The sequence below is a fragment of the Chinchilla lanigera genome, unplaced genomic scaffold, assembly GCF_000276665.1.
Source record: "Chinchilla lanigera isolate Chin_1 unplaced genomic scaffold, ChiLan1.0 scaffold00092, whole genome shotgun sequence".
NCBI classification, from domain to species: domain Eukaryota; kingdom Metazoa; phylum Chordata; class Mammalia; order Rodentia; family Chinchillidae; genus Chinchilla; species Chinchilla lanigera.
Window position 1 is genome coordinate 8193530 of NW_004955493.1, and position 3528 is coordinate 8197057.

A 3528-nucleotide genomic window follows, 5' to 3' on the forward strand; every position below is an offset into this window, starting at 1 on the left:
CACTCAGGCCTGTTATGCAAATTCAATGAATTAATTTGGCCTTTTTTTTTTTTTTTTTTGGTACCGGGAATCGAACTCAGGACCTTGCGCTTACCAGGCAGGCACTTGTGCTGCTGAGCTACATCCCCGGCCCTGCAATGAATTAATCTGAATAAATGGTATGGTGATACATGTCGGTATTATCACAGCTCCTTTTTTCTGCCATCAAGCTGTCATTACCCTACGCTTGCTTCTCCTTTTCCTGCCCCGTGCTTCCCAACCATTGACTGCAATCCTCCAGCGCTCCTAAATCATCCCCGCAGAATGCTCTGCCCAGGGACCAGGAGGGTAGCTAGACCTTGGTGCCTGGAGAAAGGGACCGCTTTCTGAGCATCTGTGCGTATTTGTGTTTCTATACCGTAGATAGAATGAAAAGAAATCCTAGCTGAAGAAAATCCTGCGACACAATGGAGTTGTCCTTCGAAGACAGGGAAGTGAGGCAGATCGTATGTGGCAAGAAGACAGGCAGGAACTTCGGTGTGACTCCTTTCAGGTCCCGTGGGGCAGGATGACATGGAAATAGGCTGAGAAATCCCTCCAGTTTCGGTTCTGTTCTTTCTGCACAAAACAAATGACCCAGGGAGGAGACTCAGAACTGCTCAGGTCCACTTAGCGTAGGCAAATGAGACCCGAATTAAGGCAGCAGCTTCTGACCTGGGTTTTCCACACCTCTGCCCCCACCCCTGCATGTGCTGGAGCAGCTGCAGCCCCTCCTGCCTACAGCTGGCTGGAACCTTCTTCCCCAGTACCCCGGGCTCAGGGTCGGAGCACAAACTTAGTGAGTCTGGGACGCCAGCGGCAGACAGTGGGAAGGGCTGGCTGCTCTCCAGACCCTCCAGACCCCGCTCTTGCCCTTGATCGGCCCCTGGCTCATACTGGGCTCTGAACACCAGGGCGCCAGATGTAGAGAGCTGAGCCTAGCGGACGCATAGCTCCCCTGGGCTGAGATGCAAGTCTGCCCCTTTATTGCTCTTAGCTCTCTTTTCTGTTATACACTTTTATGATTTCAATTCATTCTTGGCAAAAGTGAGTTCTTTTGTTTGTTTGTTTGTTTGTGTTTTGTTTTGCCGTTTTTGAGACAGGGTCTTGCTCTGCAGTTCAGGCTGGTCTTGAGCTCACTTTGTAGCCCAGGCTGGTCTCGAACTTGCAACGATCCTCTGCCTCAGCCTACAGAATGCTGGGATTACAGGTGTGCGCCACCACCCTGGCCAGAAGAGAGTTCTTACCTTTGTTTTTATCCCATTAGAATTCACCTTGAGTGGGCAGAGCACCAGAGGGACATGCTGGACAGCTTGAGGAAAGAGATGGGGTCTCATTCTTCTACTCTCCTCATCTCCTCCAAGACAAGGGTGAGACCCAACCCTGGGGCAAGGGAACAAGGAAAAGGAGAAGAATAAATCAAGCCCGAGAGGGTTTCAGCATCCTTGAGGGCTGAGACCTCACTGGCATTTACTCTGTCTGTGAGGTCAGCCTTCAGTTCCCGCCTTCTTCTGGTTAAGTAATTTTCAATTTGCCCAGAATCTGAGCTATTTGTCCTTTGCCGTTTGTGGATTTTTCTGTCATGATTTCTTTTATGGAATTTATCTCAGTTTTCTTCAGCTCTGGATACTGTATCAAAGGCTTTTTTTCCAGTCATGTGGTGTTGCGGTCTCCCTGCAGCTGCCCCCCTCCAGGGGATACTGCTGCCCATGTCCCTCACCCTCAGCCCATGCCAGCTTGGCCTTGCCAGGGTCCCTGACCGCCTCTGTTGCCAGAGCCAGGACTTCCTCATTTCTCCCCGCCCTGTCGCCCGGCGGCCTGCAACAGTGCGGCACTCCTTTTCCATAGCTCAAGGCCAGCATGAACCGCGTAGCAAGATCTTGCCGCAAAAACACAAAAAAACAAAAACAACCCCCCCCAAAAAACCCAATAATGTTTGTCTAAAGCAAAAGGCAAACTCTCTTTGGTTTAATTTTCTTTAGTGCCTACCGCTGCATCCTGTGTTAGGTGTTCCTGAACCAAAATGCAGATCACCATGGCTAAATCTATAGGAGGTTAGCCAAAGCCATTACACCAGCCTTAAAACTGGAATTATTTACAGCCGAATTGACAGTGGCTCTGCCTTGTCAATATTTTTTGCATCACCCGGTGTTAGGTCCTTGTGTTTTTCAGCATTATCTCCATGTTCAAGTCTAACAGCTAAACCAAGAAGCTAGTCACTTGCTTCCCATCCATCCTGAATCTTGGAAGGACAGTTAACAGCTCTGAGGTACTTCCCCAAGAACTTGGGCCAGTCGCTGCTGGGGATGTTTCTTAAATTACCTCTCTCTTTGATCTTTAGTGCCTGATTTTCTGGTCTTCAAGCCAAACAATGAAGTTTCTAAAGTGTGTTTCATCTTTGCGGTGGGCAGTGTTGGGGTAGTTCGGAGCTGTCAGCTTCCCTCAGAGCAGGGTCCCTGCGTCTGCTGGGCCCGGAGAAGTGACGCTGAGCTGGCTGCTTGCTTACACGCTCTTCTAAGCAGACTGTCTTACTGACTCAAACTTCCATTATCAGTAAGAGGTGTTCACTTCTGTTATCGCGCTCGCTTTGCAGATGAGGAAACGGGAGCATAGAGAGATTCAAATACACCGGGCCCTTAGGCATTCTATTCTGGTTTTCTCAAAGCCCAACTTGGTGTCACCCTCCCCCTTTCCTCCAGCAGTCCCCAGCCCTGGGACGGTCACCACCATTCTGAGGCCATGAACAATCACCCCCCTGCCCTCCAGCCTCCCGCATACCTCTCTGATGGTGGGCTCTGTCTCCAGGTAATTCTGTCCTGCTTCCTCAAAGATAAATCTGAAGGTCTCAGTTCTCACTCCCTTTAATGCTCTCTTCTACCTGCAGGACAAAATGGGCCTAGCTAAAGGGGATTTTCAGAGCCTGGGGTCAGCTTCCTCTTCCCCTCCACCCGATACCCTGACCACACCTCTCGTCACTTCTCACCTCCCACGCTCCCCAGTCTCCTCTCTGATTTCACAAGTCCTCTGCCTCATCCTCTCCCACAGCCGGCGGTCCCTTCCTCGACGACGTGCTCTCCTGCACTTGCGCACCATCAGTTGCCTTCAATACTCAAGTCAAGCGTGGCCTCGTCCAAGAAGCCCTCTGAGAAATCCACACCTCTCACCCAGGTAAGATGCCCTGAGGTCTCTGCTCGTTCCTTTCCAAAGCAGTCGTCCTGTTTACCCACTGGCCTTCAGGACCCCAGCCCTGGCGCCTTGCGGTCTGTGAATCCTCCTGCAGCAAGGGACTTGTATAGTCAGCCTCTAATTAGGCTTGTGCGATATATTATGACTTTTTTTTTGTTTTTGTATTTGAGACAGGGTTTTGCCGTGCAATTCAGGCTGGCCTTGAGCTCACTTTGTAGCCCAGGCTGGTCTTGAACTTGCGACGATCCTCCTGCCTCAGCCTCCTGAGTGCTGGGATTACAGGCGTGCGCCACCACGCCTGGCTGTGCAATATATTATGAATAA

At 50.7% G+C, this 3528-nt stretch overlaps 1 protein-coding gene and 1 long non-coding RNA gene across 4 annotated transcripts in view; one reads left to right on the forward strand and one right to left on the reverse strand.

Annotated features, from left to right (window-relative positions):
- The window catches only part of LOC102006143, a 19729-nt gene extending 16800 nt beyond the window's left edge, over positions 1-2929 (reverse strand). For 2 of the 3 annotated variants that reach the window (XR_001231287.1, XR_001231286.1), the window contains exons 1-4: positions 2797-2929; positions 2341-2603; positions 1266-1401; positions 398-597 (exon numbers count right to left, since the gene is read on the reverse strand). This is a non-coding gene — a long non-coding RNA (uncharacterized LOC102006143). Of the gene's footprint in view, positions 1-58; positions 598-1265; positions 1402-2340; positions 2604-2796 lie in introns of those variants that run through there. The other variant, XR_264097.2, reaches the window with a different exon arrangement.
- A 134-nt stretch (positions 2930-3063) lies between these two features.
- Positions 3064-3528, forward strand: part of Itgax (integrin, alpha X (complement component 3 receptor 4 subunit)) — a gene marked incomplete in the record, with an annotated part of 23704 nt that continues 23239 nt past the window's right edge. Inside the window, 1 exon segment of the mRNA XM_013504859.1 lies at positions 3064-3186.